Genomic DNA, 19,208 nt, shown 5'->3' on the forward strand with positions numbered 1-19,208 from the left:
CGGCCCGCGCCGCGCCCTGGGGGTTGTAGTCCCCCTTCTCCCAGCTTTCTGTGGTCGATTTGGTTAGAGCGGGGACCCAGACTTCATTTCCCAGCATGCCCAAAATAAAGAGGGAGGGGGAATGAAGAGGACAGAGGGGTGGGGGTGGGGGTTCAGGAGAGGGTATGAATGGGGAGGGGGCAACCGACGCCCGCTCCCTATCCGGAGCATCCTGCCTTCAGATCCGCGCCTGGGGTGGGGGTGGAGAAAAGAGAAGCGAGAGGAGGGAGAGGAGGGGAAGGGAGGGGAAGGCGGCTCGCCCAGCCAGAGAAGGGAGGAGGGAGGAGCAGAAGGGAGGAGGAGGAGGAGGAGAAGGAGGAGAAGGAGGAGGAGGGAGGGGACTCTCAGTGGCGGCGGCGGCGGCGGCGGCGGCGGCGGCGAGCAGAGGGGGCCGGCGGACCTAACGGATCTGGGGCGCAGGCTGCTGCTGCTGCTGCTGCTGCTGGTGTTGCTGTTACTGCTGCTGCTGCTGCTGCGGCCACTGCTAGGGCTGGGAGGCAACTACGGCTGCCTGCACCAGCACCCCCAGGACTGGAAGGAGGAGGACGCGGCGGCGGCGGCGGCGGCGGCGGCGGGGATGGCACCCAGGTACCTGGGCGGGGATGCGGGAGGGCGGCGTTGTGGGATGTTGGCGCCCCGAGCCGGGGCTTTGTCCCCGCCCCGGCAACTTTCCCCTCGGGGACCCGCGCGCCGGGCTCCCTGCTCTGGAGCCACGTGGGGGGAGGGGGCGCCAAGAGGGAGGGGAGGCGCCCCTCCCCCGACCGCTGCCATCGGGGCCGTCAGACCAGCTCTGGCCCCTGCCCAGCCCGTTCCCCAGGGACCAGAGTTGCCAAGGTGACGATCGTCCCCCACTCTTTTTCTTCCCCTCCCCCTAACTCTCCAGCACACTCCCAACCTTCCTTCCCCCTTGGGACACAAGGCAGCTTGGCCTTGCCAAGCCTTCCAGAGTCCTTAAGCAAAGACTTGGGGTTCAGCTGTCTCGACTTGACAGCCGATCTTCCTGGTACTAGGGAGATGACAGAGAGCAGGACTTCTCTGTCCTCTGGAAACTCCGAAAACTCAACGAGATGCGTAAATGGCTCAGCCCAGGAGGCTCCGGACTCAATTCCATTGTTTTGTCCCAGGGTACTCGGTGCTCCTGTGGAAGCAGACCAAACTTGTCAGACCCAGTTTAGTTGTTCCTTGCTCTCTGGCCATGGTTTCTCCTCCCACCCCATCCCCCCAGCTCTCACCACTCCCACCCTCTCTTAGAACCTGCTTCTCACTTCCTCTGGCCTACGAGTAAGTCACTAGCCTGCCTTTTATGTGTTCAAGCTTGCCTTCTGGTTCCTGTTTCTTGACGCTGTGCTGTACTTACCGTTTCTCCAACTCCCCTCTTTCTTTTGGCCCCTTCTTTTTTTCCCATACACAGAGCTTAAAAGGAGGTAGGGAGAGGATCCAAAGTGAGACGTGGTATAAGGAGGATTGTTTAATTATTTTGCAGCTTAAAAAATTTTTTTTCTATTCCTACCCCCTCCACTCCCCCTCCCAAGTCTTGTCTGTTTGGAAGCAGCCACCAAAATTATTCTTAGTTAACTTCTTATCTTCCTCTGGGACAGTTATTCAGGAAACTTGTGATCATTCCAACACACCCCCTCCCCTCCCCCCCCCCAACCTACTCCAATAATTTCTTCCAAGTGGGATCTGAAGATCCCCAGAGACAATATGTTTGGGGAGAAACTTCTCATCTTGAAATTGCCAGGCAAAGGGACCTGTGAGGGGGGCAGGTAGCTAGGACTGGAACACAAGTCTCCTGGGTTCTTCTGCTTCTACTGCAGACTGCTTGAGTGATGCTTGCAAAATGCTTTGAGCTCTTTGGAGAGAGGCAATCTCTGTAGGTGGTGATCTCTGTTCTAACAGAGAGCTGAAGGAGAAGGTTAACAGGAACCACACAGGTCCCTCCAACCTTGGGTGTACGCATGCATGAGCGGGCAATTGGTGTGGTGGTGGCGTTTCACAAAGGGCTGATGAATTGTTTCCTGGATGCCATCTCCCTGCTCTGAAGTCAAGATTTAGCTTTAACCTGAATGGAATCAAATGCACCTCAATCCCCAACCTCAGAAGAGCTGACAAACTTTATTAAGGTGTTTTTGCTGTTCTGAACCTATGAAAGTCCTATCCTCTCCTTTGGAGTCCTATCTAGCAGTAATTTTCTATCCTCCAGCCCAGTTTCTGAGCAAAGGACCCGAAAGAATGTGGAAGAGGGAGGCTCTTGGGAGTTTTTCTGTGTCCTGAATGAGCTGTCTTGATCCAAACCAGATGGGCCCCTCACCTTCCATGGTAGCAAAGAAAAGAAAGCTATTACCCTTGTAACTTGAGAATGAAAGGAGAAAAGCTTGGGGTGGGGGGTGTCAGATGCACATTTTTCTTTCCACTGGAAGCCTCCTTCCTCTAACCTTAGGTGTAAGTGTGCATGCGTGAGCAGGCCATTCCATGTGGTGGAGTTGGGTAGTTGGTGGATTATTGGGTATTTCCTGGATTCCCAAAGTGTTTACAAGTCAACCTAAGTGAGTTCCTGAAATAGTGGGATCAAAGGTCCATCAGTCCTTAAGCCCCCCTCCCCAAAGTAAACACACACAGACATAACATGAATACAAATAAAGCCTATGGAGAGAGGGAGTTCTTAACAGGAACAAGCAAGGCTAGCAGGAAGAAACTGCCTTGGTTTGAAAGTGCTGATGGTTTATAGTTCTTAGCAGTGGGATATTGACCTCCAGTTTTCTTTTGCTCAGGTTTCAAACGAGAGAAAATTCAGGGCTAATTGATCAGGGCTAATAGTGTTAATAACATAAGGGAAGGAGTCCAAATAGAAAGTAGGGAAACTGATCCTTTCCCTAGAGTTTCTTGTGATGGGGAATGAGAAAGAAGCCACTCTAGTTGAAGAACTTGGGGAAGAAAAGGAATACATTCTTCAGATGGAGGAGAAATTAGAGAAAATTCAGGGCTAATTGGATCAGGGCTAATAGGGTTAGTAACATAAGGGAAGGAGTCCAAATAGAAAGTAGGGAAACTGATCCTTTCCCTAGAGTTTCTTGTGATGGGGAATGAGAAAGAAGCCACTCTAGTTGAAGAACTTGGGGAAGAAAAGGAATACATTCTTCAGATGGAGGAGAGGTCTTCTTCTTCACCTCCTTCTACTTTGCTTCCTTCTAGCCATTTCCAGGAAAAGAGCTCTCTCTGCTTTTCTTCAGGCACTCATGTCCTATTGTTCAGCTGATGATATAGATGTTTTATTTGCTCTCAGACCCACTCAAGCAGCCTTAATCTTTCAGAAATTCAATGTTGACATTGAAATCCGCTGACAAAATTAGCCTGTAGCTGCTTAATAGAAGACTGAATTGAAAGACCTTAGGACTAGAGGAGTAGATGAAATTGCTTTTCTAGAATGACTTAAATTTCAGGCTTTTTTGCAAAAGGAGGCTATGGCTTGGTAGAGGCCCGAGGGGGTCAGGTTCGTGCAGAGGCCTCTTATTGAAGGCCTGAAGCAGATGTTGACAACCTCAAACAAAGGGAAGGGTAAGACTGAGTCAGGCCAGCTCCCAAGGGAGCCAATACATCTGGAAAAAGATTAAATCACTTGTGTTGAATTTAATACTCAAGCGATTCTCTTTGATTGAGAGATGGCTTCTCTCCCATAATGCAGCTTGAAACCTAACTGTCTCTGCCCATCAACTATAACTTCCACCCTCAGAAAGTTTTTATAGACCTCCTCCAACGAATTTTTGGGAGTTTTGTTTAAGCATTTCTTTTTAGAAACTGCTGCCTTTTGTTTTTACATTACATTCATTTCTGAATGCTCCCCTCCCACCTTCCTTACCCAGTGAGTTTTCCATTTTAGAAAATTAAAAAAAACAAAAAACAAAAACTGTTCCACAGAGTCAAACATGAACTGTGAAGTATACACACGTGTGTGTATGCATCTTTGTATATCCACAGCCATCATTCCCATTTCTATAGTGAAGGGAAGAAAGAAGGTCTATTTCCTTATTTGAGTCTAACTTGGCTATTATAGTGACAACATTGCATTTTTATTTCTCTTTCCATCTTTCTATCTATCTCATGTTATTCATATAACGTCCCTGCCAGGTCCAGAGAATGAGTGTTTTTATCCCCAAGTAGGCAAACTAAGGTCCAGTGAAGTAATTGCTTTATATCACATAGAAGGGCCAGCAGTGGTGCTGGGCCCTCTCATTTATGTTGGGGTTTCTTCATGGCTCATCCTAAAGGTTTCTGGGTAAATGTAGGGTCATCCTCTGGAGCAGGTCTCCCCTGGAAGTCAGCAGCCAAGTTCCTTTCAAATTCCCTGGGCTGCTGTAATTTTTAGAAGCTGATGGACCCATGTTTGTGGTGATTGTTGATTTTCTGGAAACAAAGGGTCATTTTCATCCTAAAGAAGTGAAGTATAAGGTTTGAGGAAGACCCATGGACAAACTACTGTGGGAATCTGAATATTAGCAGGATGTAGGGATTAGGTCTGTAGGAATAGGGCAGCTAGATGGTGAAGTACTTAGAACACCAAGGACTGGAATATGTGAGACTGGTTAAGTCACTTCATCCTACTTGCCTCAGTTTCCTCATTTGTAAAATAAGCTGGAGAAGGAAATAGTAGATCACTCCAGCATCCCTACCAAGAAAACTCCAAATGGAGTCCCACAGAGACAGATATGAGGTAAAACAACTGAACATAAGGAGCGGACCTATGATTTTATTACTCAACTCTCTCTACCAAGGCAAGTTGGCACCTCTCTTACAATTTATAATCTTAAAACTTTGCTTAGAGAATTGTGACTTTCCCAGAGTCACCCAGGCAGTTCATGACAGAATTGGGATGGAAAGTATGAGAGGCAGTAGAGATAAAGGCTAGGGAGCTGGCCTTTGAAGCCAGTGAGCTCATTAACTTCTGATATTAAGGTTTCAAAGGGCTTTTAAAAAAAATCTCTTTTGAGTCAGTTGTCAATAAATATGAATATTGTCCCATCATGTGTGCCAGGCACATAGGGGGCAAGTACTAAAAGTATTGCTGCATTTAAATAAGTTGAGGCTTAAAAAGATCAGATCATATGCCTAAGGATGGGAGTATAACCTGGGACTTTAAGTATCAAAGCTTGCTCCCACTGTTCCCTTTTGTCTCTAGATGAATGAGTGCCTTCTGCAATGCTTTGGATGGGACATCTTTCCTTCAGTTCTCTGGTTTTTAGCTTCTTCATTCTCCTAAAATTTAGTTTTCTATATACACACAGTCTCTGTCTCTGTCTCTGTCTCTCTCTCTCTCTCTTTCTCTGTCTCTCTCTCTCTCTTCTCTCTCTCCTCTCTCTCTCTTCCCTTCTTTTTCTCTCTCTCTCTCTCTCTCTCTCTCTCTCTCTCTCTCTCTCTCTCTCTCTCTCTCCCCTTCTCTCTCTCTCTCTCTCTCTCTCTCTCTCCCCCTTCCTCTCTCTCTCTCTCTCTCTCTCTCTCTCTCTCTCTCTCTCTCCTCTCTCTCCTCTTTCTTCTCTCTCTCTCTCTCCCTCACACACACACACACACACACACACACACACAAACATACACACACAGGTGTGCATGCAGAATCACACACACACAAACACACACACATCTTGTAATCCAGATGGACTTGTCCAGTCCCTGCGGGAGTTTTAGGGCCCTATTTATGGATTGTAGACTATTTAATAATAATAAAAGGTGGTTGGCTCTTGGACAAAACAAGCTAAATGACATTTGAGAGGGAGGGAGTTTGCAGCTCGCTGGGTATCGGAGGGAAATTGGGTTTTCATCCAATTTCATTCTATTCACTAATAAGTAATTTCACTACATTTCTTGTTGCTTATTAATAATATGTTATGTGCAATTATGAGCATGTATAATTATAATTTTATCAGTGAACTTTGATATTATCAGTACAAATTTCTTTCACTGGGCCTGAAGGAAATAGGCAGCATTTGGGGCCACCCCTAATTTCCAATTGACTTTGGGGATGAGGAGACATATATTAAGGTATCTCATGTGCTCCAGATCCTCAGTTTTTTCTTCTTGTTTAAATTTAATTTCTTTTTCTTTTCAGTTTTGCCTTCTTCCTCTCTTATCCCACCCATTCCTAGTTCATCTTATGACAAGGTGTACCCTACAAAAGGAAATAAACAATAATGTGAATTGGCTTCTGAGAGATGAGGTCAGATCCCCCCCCCCCAAAAAAAAGGGCAAAAATGGGAAGCTATCATCCTGAGGATTGCCTAGATTCAAAGCCAGGTTTCAGTGGCCAAATGTTGCCTTAGATGAAAGGAATCTTAAGAGATTATCTAGTATTTCTGGCTTCAGAAAATTAAAGTATGATTGTTTTATGTGAGGCACCTGAGAGCTGTATGTGTGTATGTATGTGTGCGTGAAAGAGAGACAGAGAGAGAAAGAGAAGAGTCAGAGACAGACTGAGACAAAGAGAAAGAGAGAGAGAGAAAGAGAGAAACAGAGAGACAGAGACAGAGAGACAGACAGATAGGGAGACAGAGACAGAGAGAAAGAGACACAGAGAGAGACACAGAAAAACAGAGACAGAAAGGGGGAAAAAGAGAGAGACCTCTGAGACAAAGAGAGACAGATTGACACAGAGAGAAACAGAACAGACTGAGAGAAAAAGAGAGCGACTGAGACAGAGAAAGACAAAACAGAGGCAGAGATAGAGATAGACTGAGACAGAGGTAGGGAGAGAGACACAGAGAGAGACAGAGAACAGGGGAGAGAGAGAGACAGACTGAGACAAAGAGAAAGAGAGACACAGAGAGAGAGAGAGATGGAGAGGGTAGGAGAAGAGGGAAACAAACACACACACATACACATATGGGAGAGGGAGGATTCAAAACCCAGTCTCCAGCTCGTTATACAAAGATTTTTTCCTAATGCCCCTCCCACAGCACATATTCTTTTGGCAGCAAATCCCCGGCTTTCCTGAGGATGCGCCCTCCATCCTCTCTCTGGGGATTCGGTCTTGGGGAGCAGTGGGGGGAGATGATGGTGCTTTCAGGGGAATCACTGCTTGCACTGGGATTAGTGGAAAAGACAGGAGCATTGTGTGCTCACTGTGATTCTAGATAGGGTATCTTCGAAATCATCTATTTCCAGTCCACTGGTGGTTGGAGATACTCAGGCTAATGGCTTCCCACAGGCCTGCCCAGTGACTTCTCTGGGAGCCCAACAGTAAACAGCTAATTGATCCTGAGGGACTGGATTTGGTGAGGAAAAAATAAATACACATTTATTTTGGGTGACTATAGGGGGTGTTTGGGGGGAGGGGTAGAAGAACAGGAACAGAAAGTAGATTGTGAAGAACTCGGTGTAGACTTAGCGATCTGGCACGGGGTGTGTTTGTGTGTGTTTTGTGGAGAGGGGTACTTAGCAGCCTGCTGCTGGGCTAAAGCCAGACTCCTAATTTCCTCACTATCTACTTGCCTCTCCCTGCTTTGTCACCTTTCTCCTTCCCTAGTTCTTTCTGTAGCATCCAGAGGACTTAATATTGGAAGGAACAGAATCCCTCCTTCCTCACCTGTCACCCCCCCCCCCCTTAGGGCAGCCCCGATTGTTGCCCCCACAACTGTTCTTTAATATAGTTGGAGGACAGGGGAAAGACAGCGGCATCCTGGGTATTTGTGCTGGACACTTCAGCTGGAGCGGTAGAGCAGAAATATCGCAAGGCCACTGTGGGGGACAAAAAGCCCCAGCCTCTTTTGAGATTCTCCTTTCCTACCCAAATCCCTTGAGTTCTGTACTGGGACTAGGGAAGTGCTTACCAGCCCTGGCCCACTTCCCTCCTGAAACATCAAAGACCCAGGATCCCAAGCCACTAGAAAGTCTCAGGTCATTGTCATTCCCTGCTGAGAAAAGGGCACTTCATTACTCCATTGCCTGGTTTCCCACATCCTGTGTTCTAAAATGAGCTAGAGGCAGATAGTGCTACAGTGGGACCGGAGGTGGGGGTGGGGACCGCAGGATATTTAGAACTTAGGGAGAAATTGAGAGAATATGAGGGCAAAGTGTGGATGATTTTTCTCAATAAAAAAAAGAGGAGAACTTATATTTAGCCATTATCGTGAGGTGTATTAGAATGTAACCCATGGAGATAAAGGAAGAATGGAAAACAAGAGACCATTCCTTTGCCCAAGCAAAAAAGAATAGAGGGGTGGGTGGAGGTGATTGGGAAATAGTAGCCATGGCCTGTGATCTTTTGCTCACCTCTGGGGTTGGCAGAAAATGAGCAGTTTCAGGCCAAAGTTTGATTAAGCCATTCTTTTGTTTTTTTAAGAAATTTCTTCTGAGTTCCCAAATCACAATGGCAGAGTTGAGGAGAGTCTGGTTAGCATCTTCTGGTGGATCTCTGTGGGGAAAGACTTATAGAGGAAATCAGTTTCTTCTTGTGGTATTTTTAGTGGGTTGTCTTTCTCAAGCATCCAATCTTAGCACTTCCTGTTGGACCCAAGTCTACACAACTCCCAGCTGTGGTGAGAAGGTTGATGGGGGTGCTTTGTTTGGAGAATCGACCAAGGCTGAAGCCCCCAGCCAGGAGACAAAACAGAGAGGGAGGCCCTGAGCCTTGACCAATAGCAGCTCATTTGCAAAATGATGTCCGAAAATGGAACTCACACAGGGAAAATCATGGAACTGGGACCATGGACCTGCAGCTGGAAGGGTCCTCTGAGGTCATCTGGTCCCACTTCTCTCATCCTACAGCCTGGAACCCCTCATCCTCACCCTCTTTTGCCAGAAGATGGTAGCTCCACTAGTCCTAATGAAAAACAGGTGAATGGTTAAAGATGTGAATGTGAACTCTTAGACCTCACTAATAAGGAAGATGTCCCAACAGAGTCTTATTTACTATACTTGCTGGACCTCAGTTTCTCCATCCTGCCTTTGATGCCTCTGGGTATTTGGGGAACAGTGCTGACTTCAGAATATTCCCAGCGTTCCCCAGAGATATTTAGGTAGAGCAGTCTCAGTACAATGACCTGGTTCTTTTAAGTGACTACCTAGCTTGCAAGTGAAAAAATGAAATCCCATCCTATGAACAGATGAGCAGAGAGATTCAGGACAGAGGAACAGAGAAAATCAGCTACCATTTGCTGATCTTGATCTTTCCCCCTCCGCCTGTTTCGTTTTTTGTTGGTATTTATTAAATGTCCTCAGATAAGGGAAGTGAGACCATGGGTGACTCAGATTATTTTCCTTGGAGTAAAAGTGACATATCTTGTTGTCTGTATATATTATTGGTATCAACAATCTTTGGAATGATTTTTCCACCCTCTGTGACCTGATTTCTTAGCATCTGCTTCTAGCAAGCTGGGGAACTCCGTACTACCTATCTCCTGGAACTTTCTTCCGCTGGCTGCTGACAGAATTAACCAGCGCTGTCCTGAATTACCTTTGCGGATTCTTCCTTGCTTGGCCTGGAGTAGCATCTTGCTAGAAGGGAAAGATGACTGGATATTTCCTACTGATTTAACCAAGCCACCAAGCTTGATTACCCCCTGGGTTAACCCATATGAAAATGGGGATGAGCAAACCTTAAGTACCTATTATACAAGGCGCTCTCTCTCTCTCTCTCTCATATTCTATTATTCTATATATATATTTACATATATTTACATATATATATATATATACTGTATTGAAAAAATGAAATCCCATCCTATGAACAGATGAGCAGAGAGGCTCAGGGCATAGGAACAGAGAACCCAGCTACCATTTGCTGATTTTGACCTTTCCTCCTCCACCTGTTTCGTTTTTGTTGGTATTTATTAAATGTCCTCCGATAAGGACATTAGGAGAAGCAAATATTAGGAAGAACAAATAAGATAAGGAATAGGCAAAGCCCTTCATAAACATTTCAGTGCTGTAGGAATACCATCTAGCTTTCTTGAGAACTCAGCTCAGAAAGCCACCCTCTTTTTGGAACCTTTCCTGACCCCCTAGCTGCTTGGTCTATCCCTTTTTGACCCCTCCCCCAATTTGTCTTGCATTTATTTTGTACTCACTTGCATGTACACATACAGTGTGTATACATGTAGAATGTAGGTTCCCTGAGGTTTAAGATACTATTTGATTTTCGTTTTTATATTCTCTGCACCTAGTATATCATAGGTGCTTAATAGATGCTTATTGACTGATTGAGTATTACTGTAGGAAGTGAAAAGAAATAGAAAGCAAAATCTTACCTCCACTAGTTCATAATTCTTGAGAATGATAAGATAAGTGTTCTAGAGGTTTGTCAGACATACAGAGAGCTCTTAGACTAGGGGTTCTTAACTTTTTCTGGGTTGCAGCCCTCTTTAGTAACAATCTGGTGAATACTCAAAATTGGGCTTTTAAATGCATGAAGTAAAATATGTAAGATAACAAAGGGAGCCAAAGAGATTAAAATACAATTGTTAAGATAGTTTTTAAAAAATAAGTTCATGGGTCCCAGGTTAAGAACCCCTGTCCTTGAATGTTCAGAGAAAACTTAATGGAGGAGAAGGCATTTGAGAATGGGAATGGGGAGGGTTTGCTTTGGGATGAAATGGGGAAGTAGGGCAGCTAAGTGGCACAGTGGATTGGAGCGTTGGTATTAAGAGTCAGGAGGACCTGAGTTCAAATTTAGCCTTAGACACCACCTGTATTACCCTGGACAAATCATTTCACCCGTTTGCCTCAGTTTCCTCAATTGTAAAATGAGCTGGAGAACAAGTGGCGAACCATTCGAGTATTCTTGCCAAGAAAATCCCAAGTGGATTCGGAGTCGGACACAACTGAAGTGACTCACTAACAGTGGTGGGGAGATCTATGGAAAGGGGGCAGTTGGGGAAAGAAAGTGGGCTGCCGCAGAACTCAGAAGGCCTTATCCGAGAGGGAGGGATAAGGCAGGCAGGCCCTGCCCCCTGAGGTCCGGGGAGGAAGGCATCTGCCCCTCCTGCCCTGTCTCCCGCTGGGCTGTCGGCTGGAGCCGTGTTTGCAGGAAATGTGCATGGAGGTCTGGTTTAATGCTTGTCTTTGTTCTCTGCTGTCTGTGAGGATGCCAAGGGTCAGCCCGATAAGAGCGAAGAGATAAATTTCTTGAGTTTTAAGCTCCCAACAGCTGTTTTCTCTCCAAGGGCGTCACAGATACTGACAAATCTGTTAGAAAACTAGACTCGCCTTTCCTTCCCGAACTCAGTTTTTCTTGTGAAATTTAGAAGTCCTTTTCTGAGATTTGCCCACCATCAGCTTTCCTTTTCTCATGGCCAAGGCATCCTGGGAGGAGGCCTGTGCCCAAGGGGAGGATCGTCTAGCCTGACAAGAGTAGGCTGGTACCAAGCCTGACTTGGAGATTTGTGCCAACTCTAGATGGAGGTTGGTATGCTGGATTCCTCAGGCTTGAACCCTCATTGGTCAGCGTCTCCAACTCCTCTCTGCTAAAGATAGTCTGGCCCCGAGCCACCCTATCCCAGGGGACAGAAAAGCCTCCTGCCTGCCTCCAGCCCACCCTATTACTGTCTGTTACTGTTTCTCTTCAGGGAATAAAAGGAGCAGGCTTGGTGGGCTTCCCTAACAAGAAGATTGCCATGGTAACTTCTTGGGGCTGTGTGGTCCCAGTGGCAGAGGAAGAGAGACCGGATGGGTGCATAAAACTGAAGTGAATCATCTTCCCACCCATGAGTATCTATGAGGTGTAAGCTTAGCCCTAAGGCTTCTCAAAGTGACCCTGGCGTAGGATTCAGGTCGGGAGAGTGAGAGCGTCCAATCTTTCTATGAGTTTTGTCTTCCTCTTTCTCTCTGCTAAACCTTACTTCCAAAGTAGAAACATCAGCCTTCTTGGTCTCCCATCATTCATCTGCATAACCATTCCCAGCAGATGTTCCCCAAACATCACCAGTACCCCATCATTTTCCCGAGGTAGTGCTTGACTTTGTCTCACCAGTCAAGTCTAACCTTTCTTACTTGGATTTCATAATCCAAAGTTATTTCTTCTACCCCTGCTGTATCTTCTGGGACCTAAATGCTAAGTAGGTACTTGGCAAATAGGGGGTTGGTTGTCGCTTATGATAAACTTGTTAGCTCTTTAACGTGCTTTAAGGGTTTTGGAGATCGGTCTCATGGAAAGAAAGTGATGAGGGGATGGTGATGATGATGATGATGGTGGTTTAATTGATCATATCTAGCATTTATTTAGCACTTGAAGGTTTTCAAATTGTTTTACATCTATTTCCTCATTTGAGCCTCTGAACACCCTGTTGTTGTTGCTGTTCAGTCATTTCAGCGGATGCCGACTCTTGGTTTTCTTGGCAAAGATACTAAGAATGGTTTGTCATTTCCTTCTCCAGCTCATTTGACAGATGCGGAAACTGAGGCAAATAGGGTTTAGTGACTGGCCCAGAGTCACACAGCTAGGGAGTGTCTGAGGCTGGATTTGAACTTAGTTCCTCCTGACTTCAGCTCCAGCATTCTAGTCATTGCACCACTGAGATACTTATCAGAGATAGGTGCTATCATTATTCCTACTTTACAAATGAGGCAGATAAAGGATATATATATATATGTATATATATATCCTTTATATAGATATTATATATATAATCCTTTAACATTATATATACATATATAAAATGTTAAATTATATATATACAGAAGTTATTTATACTAAGGGTTATAGTTGTGGATAAACAGATCTGGACCTTCAGCTTCTTCTCTTTGGGGGGAGAAGATGCTGAGCTATGAGGACTCTGGGATCCCAAAGTAGTCTAGGGTTGGCTTTCCTCTGCCTCAAGTTCTGCCAGTGGAAGTGGAGCTGGGACAGAAAGCTCCCGTGGGACCTTGGCAGTTGGAGACCCTCAGAGGATCTAGTACAAATGCCAGTTGCTGAGTTGGGTGGGTGTGTTAATTAAGACGCAGGCTCCCGTTCCCATGTCACGCCTCCAATCCCCCGACTTAGCTCCTGAAAGAGGCTCAGAACTTCTGGGGGCCTTGTTCATTGGCAGAGAGGGAAAAATGTTGGCAGTGTTTCCAGATGCCAGGTTTGGAGGCATTTTTTCCCATGACTGCGTGCCCATGCCCACGAGTTATAATCAATAGGAAGCTTTTCCTAAGCCTTTTGGTCCTGCCTTTCCCTTCTAGGTAAGGATAAAAAGTGACAGGTGTGTAATCCTGGGTGAAGAGAAATAGGATGTGGACATTTCTCTTCCTTTGTTCCACTGGTTTCTAAAATAACTTCCTCTTGTCAAACTTATTCAATCTTTTACAAAAAATTTCATTTTGATTTTTCCCCCCAATCAGCAAACATTTACTCTTTCTTACCCACCCCCAACTTTAAAAAAAGGAAACCCCAAACCAGAACCCTTGTTACAAATATATATGGTCAAGAAAAACAAATTCTTGGGGCATCTAGGTGGCTCAATGGATAGAGCACCAGCCCTGAAGTCAGGAGGACCTGAGTTCAAATTTGACCTCAGACACTTAACACTTCCTAGCCGTGTGACTCTGGGCAACTCACTTAACCCCAATTGCCTCAGCAAAAAAAAGAAAAAGAAAAGAAAAGAAAAGAAATTCCTATATTGACCATGCCTTAAAATACGTCTTGATATGCATAATAGATGGCAGGCTTCATCATGCTTTGGGATGTTGAATAACCCCGTTCATTCTTCTAAATGGAATCCATTTCCAGCTTTATCCCTAACACTGGTGGATTATCTGCCCAAATTTGTTAAAGCTGATAGTCTTACAGATGGGGAAACTGAGGTTAGAAAGAGATGGTCACCTGGATCACTTTAAAACAACAATCACAAGACAACTCTGGGTTGTCTGATTATCAAGTGCTGTTTCTTTGGGGGTCTGTGGCTCCTATCTCTGCTTTTCCTGAATGAGCGATGACCCTCATAAAAGTCGACGGTGATCTGGGATGTTCATTAAGGTATTTTTGGAAGACCAGATGAGATACTGAGTAGCAGATAATGTGAAGAATGATCCAGAGAGTTCTCCCTCCTACCAGGTTATTAGTATGGCTGAGCGGTCCCTGGAGGTTGGTAATGACTATCTTGAAATACTGTGGAACTCTCAGTGCGTCATTGCATCTTCCATTAAGCCAGCTCTCCTCAGGCCCCAGTGAGCTGGGCAGGATCCCTTGCTAGGCAGTGAGAGAGTGAGCGGCTCGTGGGGATTCCCCAACTGCAGGCCTGGGAGCTGTTGCTGAATCTGATCAGTGAGCTAGGATTCTGGAGGTCTGTCCCAAAGCCGAAGGGGCCAACACATGGCTGGCTTGGGGACTGAGTCCGAGGCCTGCCCTGCCTTGTCTGGGAAAGGAGAGGATAAATGGTTAGTGGAAAAAGCCGCGGCTTTAGAGAGTAGGCTATTATTGTTAGGAACTATTAATTATTAGTACAAATAATTCCCCCTAGCATTTCTAGAGAGAATTGTATGTGCTTTATATACATTATGTCATTTGATTCTCACAGTAATCCTGGAAAGTAGGTGCTGTTATTCCCACTTTACAGATGAGAAAAATGAGGTTTGAGAAGGCTAAGGTCATACAGTTTAATAAGTCTTTGAGGGAAGATTTGAACTCAGGTCTTCCTGACTCCAGTACAATATTCTATCTGCCATGTCAGATTCTTAGTATTTAGAGCTGGAAGAATCCCTAGAGATCATGTGATCTAAGCCTTCTTTCCTTCCTTCCTTCTTCCTTTCTTCCTTTTTCTCTTTCTTTATTCCTCCTTCTTTCTTTCCTTCCTTCCTCCCCTTTTCCTTCTCTCCCTCTTTCCTTTTTCCTTTTCCCCTCCTTCTTCCTTCCTTCCTTTTTTCCTTCTCTTCCTCCTTTCTTCCCTCTTTTCCTTCTGCCTTCCTTCACTCTGCTTCCTTAGTTTGAATTTTTGCCCTTTGTGCCTCAGTTATCTATATTAAAAAAAAAGGGACAATGTTATTTGCTCTATCCACCTCACAAAGTGATTGTAAACACAGCGTTAACTGCGTAAACACTCACTGCTCTAAATGGGAAGGATTCTGATTCCTTCGGGAGCATTGGAAAGGCAGTAGGGTGAGGTCCAGGGAAGTCTCTCTTGTTGTCTAATCTGTCACGTTTCCCAAAGGATGCTTTGAAGGGCGCTGACCCCAGGATCCTTCCCCTCAGGTACCTGGCTTGTAGAATCTCCCTCCTTGAAGCACTGACCACTCCAGGCATCCTCAGCTGCAGATGATCTTTCATCTTGCCATCCCAATGCTCCGTACTCCTTGTTCTCAAAAGTCTGCCTTGTTTTCAGTGAAAAAGGTGAAATACATGTTAGCGATCACATAACCTTACAAGGGGTAAGACCTTTACCTTCCAGACCCTTACAAGGGGATTCCTGGGGAGAAATGCCGGGAGCCTTTTGATTCTACAAGATTTGCTTGTCTCCTTGCCTCATTTATCCTAACATACTCCTAATTATCACAGTGATCAGTCTTAGTCAAGGGGTGGGGTGGTCATCAGGTACCCATGAGACACGTCCGGAAATCCCAGTGTGGTCCATTCTTTCAGATCATTGTCAGGGAGAACAGGAGGCTTTATTATATACCTGAGGCAGGCTTTCAGCCAGGGACGGTTGGCGCAAACCTTGAAGAGCATCCAGGGCCTCCTTACATGGATGGATGCTCCCATTGTTCTTCAGGCAACTTGGATTTTTAAACATTTCTTTAACTCACTTCAGTGACTTCCTCCCTTCCTGCACACACACAGTGACGACTTGGCCATTCTGTCATGCCTTCCTGCTGACTTCCAGTCTCTGGTAATTTAAACCCTTCCAATTGGATGCATTAGCTATGTTCATTCTCACTTGTCTTATCCATTTCTATTCCATAATGACAGTCTTAGACACAAAAGGACTCACCTTTTAACTGAATGCTACAATCATCGTCACAGTCACTTTACAATTATGGCTCATTCATAACATTTCTCACTTACTGCCTGTTACATGTTAAGTCCTTAACACCTTAGTATGAATCCGTTTATCTGATGTCTTTCTATGAAAGGCATCTGCAGAGCCCTGCGTCTCTACGCTCAGGGAGGGGAAGGAAATCTGAAAGAACATGGACACCCTAAAGACAAGTTGAGAGAAGAATGTGTCCTGATGAGCTTCGGTTGCTTGACTTCTCTCTACTAAGGCTTAGGTGTGTTTTTTGTTTTGTTTTGTTTTTTTTGCATGGCAGTTAGGGTTAAATGACTTGCCTAGGGTCACATAACTAGTAAATGTTAAGTATCTGAGGCCAGATTTGAACTCAGGTCCTCCTGACTCCAGAATCAGTGCTCTATCCACTGCACCATCTAGCTGCCACTGAATTCTATGGAAAGAGTTGAAAACTCTGGCCATCTTGGTTGCCAGTTTATATAGCTTTATTTCATCTCCTGGGTTTCTGCTTTGTAAGGACCTCATTTTGCGTAGCAAGGTGGCACAGTGGAGAGAATGACAGGCTTGAGGTCAGGAGGACTAATCTTCCTGGGTTCAAATCTGGCCTCAGACACTTATTAACTCTGTGACTCTGGGCAAGTCACCAAACATTATTTGCTTTGGTTTCCTCATCTGTAAAATGAGCTGGAGAAGGAAATGGCGAACCGTGCTAAGAAAATCCCAAGTGGGGTCAGGAAGAGTTGGACGTGACTGAATGACAACAATAAGGACTTCAGCTCAGTCATGAAAGGGTCACCCTTGAATTTCAACACCCTTCTCTGCCTTAGTCCAGGCCAGCTAAAAGTTAGGACATCTGGTTTCTAACTTCTATGATCTTGAGGAACTCTACAATGACTGGAGACTTGAGCCCAAGATGGCAGTCACCATCATGGCTAATCACGTTGTGCTGGTCAATGGAGGAGGGTCCTCCGGACATTTGTGACTGAGGAAGTTAGAGTGGTGAGGGCTTTCCCCCAGCCTGACTCCCCTTCTATTTGGTCACTTTAGAGAGAAAGGGGAGGAGAACACTGCTGCTCCTTGAGTGATGCTCAATTGCCTTCGGCTTCCTGTTCTTCCCAATTCAGACATAACAGATACTTGTTCTCCGGCCGGGAAATGTTTGTTTTATCCCTCACCTGTGCTGCTCCAGAACCCAAGCTCTCTTATGCTCTGAGTTACTCTTTTGACTTAGGTTTGATGCAGTGATATTGTCTTAGAATCTGCCCAGATTGGGAAGCCTTCTCCTATTTATATGGTGGCTCTGTCTAAAGCAGGGAGTCCACACTCCCCTAAGCAGTCCATGGATACATTTCCAGGAACTTAGATGGAGAAAAAAAATATTATATTCTTAAATTCACTGAAAAGTAGCATTTCTTTTCATTAACAACATGGTTCTGAGAAAGGGTCATCGTGCTGCCCCAGGGAAGGGTGATCCGGAGATGAAGCAGTCCTTCTTCAGGGAGAGGAGGTCAGGGCTTTTAATGCTGCCAGCTGACTGGCTGACCAACCTTCTTTTACACTTTGGCTCTCAATGCATTTCCTGCTCCCCTTCTTGGTAAGAGGAAGCAGCCATAGAATGTGAGCCTCTACAGCCCTTGAATCACATTCAAGCCCAACAGATCCCTACTACAACATATCCAAGCCTTACTTGAAAACCTCAGTGAGGGGGAGGCTGTCCCCTTTGCTTCTGAGAATCCCTCCTTTCTTTTGAAACTCTGTTTCAACATTACATCCTACACGCAGGCTCTCCTGATTTCCATGGATGTGAGCATCTCCCCTCCATAGTTCCCTTGGAGGCTATTCTGTTATATTTTATATAATCCCTCTTGCCTCCCTTGATACAAAGTAAACTCCTTCCAGGCTGGGCTCTCTCATTTGCCTTTGTGTCCCCAGCACCCAGTAGGTGTCAGGCTGCTGGAGCTGTTTAATAAATGTTTATTCACTGATTGATTCCAGACTCAGAGCTGAGCTTCTTCCCAGACCACCCCTCCACCCCATGACTCCTACCTGGCTCTTTGGGCTAGCTGGGAGGAAGCCATTGTGAACCTGGGGCCATCTGGGTTGTATAAGTCTGGGACTGTTTCTGTGTAGCCTGACTTTGCGTCCCCCATTCCCGACTCCTATAACCTTTAGGGAATGAAAACATCTGGCTTGGTCTTTTGGAGCCAAGAATTTTCACATTTCACAAAGGGGAGCCAGATTTCAGGAAACACGTGGAGAGCCTCCAGGAGACAACGCCTCCCAGAAGGCAATGTGACCTTATAGCCCCTGCAGCAGACTAGGCGGGAAGAAAACTGTAGATTTCTAGTTTTGGAGGTTAGGAGGAGGAAAAATGGTGTCCAAGCCTAGAAAATCTTTAAACTCAGTGTTTTCACAGTTAGACAAAAGGAAGGGACATTGGCGAAGATGCTACTGGGCCCTGACCCCTCCCTACCTCCATCCTTGAGAATAAAGTGAGACTTTTATGAATTCAGGTCAGATTTTTTTCTTGAACTTTGACCTTTTATCTTCCCCCTCCCCCCAGTTCTTCTCTCCTTCCATGCCCACCCCTCTTCTACCCCTTTCTGAGCTCCTTGTTGGCAAGTATGGTGTCTTTCCCCCGAATGGCCTTCCAGACTAGGCCAGTGGCTGAGGGCCTCCCTGACTTCAGAAAGCTGCCCTTTCACTGTTCAGCTGCCAATTCTTTTCCTCTATAAGGTTGGGATACTAGGTCTGAGTGGTCTGTCCTGGCTGCCGTATTTTTTGGACTCATCTTAGGAGTGTGTGTGGGGGGGGAGGGGAGGGGGGAGGCAGGCGAGGAGGGGAAGGGCTTGCCTACCCATCCTGCCTAGGCTGATAACCAAGGTTTGATGAAGAGAAAGGTCCCTCATCTCAAGAGCATGGCCTTTTGGGGACCGCCTTTGGGGGACTGCCCGGATGATTCCTGCCTTTTTTTTTTTTTGACAGTGGGAACCAAATCAGAATCATTACTTTAGCTCATCCTCTCAGATTGAACAACTGGGTGTCTCCTTTTTGTTCTTGGACTTCCTTTCCACATTTTTGCATGGTTCTTTTTGGTTGAAACCTACTATAGAGCTTTCCCAACTCTGCGAAAGGAGACAGCTGTGACTTTGGGGAGAAAGGGAGCTTGGCATACCTAGGAGCAGTGAGTGGGTGGGGAATAGAGAATTGCCAAGAGAAGGTGAGAAGCCCAACTGGGAGCCCAGGAGGGCTGAGTTCCCTTCT

The 19,208-nt window shown here is 45.8% G+C and overlaps 1 protein-coding gene across 2 annotated transcripts in view; it reads left to right on the top strand.

Annotated features, from left to right (window-relative positions):
* The first annotated feature begins 397 nt into the window (after positions 1-397).
* The window catches only part of ST3GAL2 (ST3 beta-galactoside alpha-2,3-sialyltransferase 2), a 64,164-nt gene continuing 45,353 nt past the window's right edge, over positions 398-19,208 (top strand). For both annotated transcript variants that reach the window (XM_051974626.1, XM_051974627.1), the window contains exon 1: positions 398-627. The gene's annotated coding sequence lies outside the window, so the exon portion shown is untranslated. The remainder of the gene's footprint in view (positions 628-19,208) is intronic.

The sequence above is a fragment of the Antechinus flavipes genome, chromosome 2 (assembly GCF_016432865.1).
Source record: "Antechinus flavipes isolate AdamAnt ecotype Samford, QLD, Australia chromosome 2, AdamAnt_v2, whole genome shotgun sequence".
Classification (NCBI taxonomy): domain Eukaryota; kingdom Metazoa; phylum Chordata; class Mammalia; order Dasyuromorphia; family Dasyuridae; genus Antechinus; species Antechinus flavipes.